Genomic DNA, 205 nt, shown 5'->3' on the forward strand with positions numbered 1-205 from the left:
TGGCATCACTGATAGCAATGACTAAAGTCTTCCCTCTAATAAAGAAAGCAAAAATATGATAAGTTATATGAGTATAATAATATGAATCATTGTAAACGGAAACTAATTTCACCTAGCTGGTATTTCGACCAAGCACGTTAGGCCGCCTTCAAGGTGAATGCAAGCAGTATATAAGAAAACACACCCGACAGTTCGCCATCAGACC

The sequence above is a fragment of the Penaeus monodon genome, chromosome 22, assembly GCF_015228065.2.
Source record: "Penaeus monodon isolate SGIC_2016 chromosome 22, NSTDA_Pmon_1, whole genome shotgun sequence".
NCBI classification, from domain to species: domain Eukaryota; kingdom Metazoa; phylum Arthropoda; class Malacostraca; order Decapoda; family Penaeidae; genus Penaeus; species Penaeus monodon.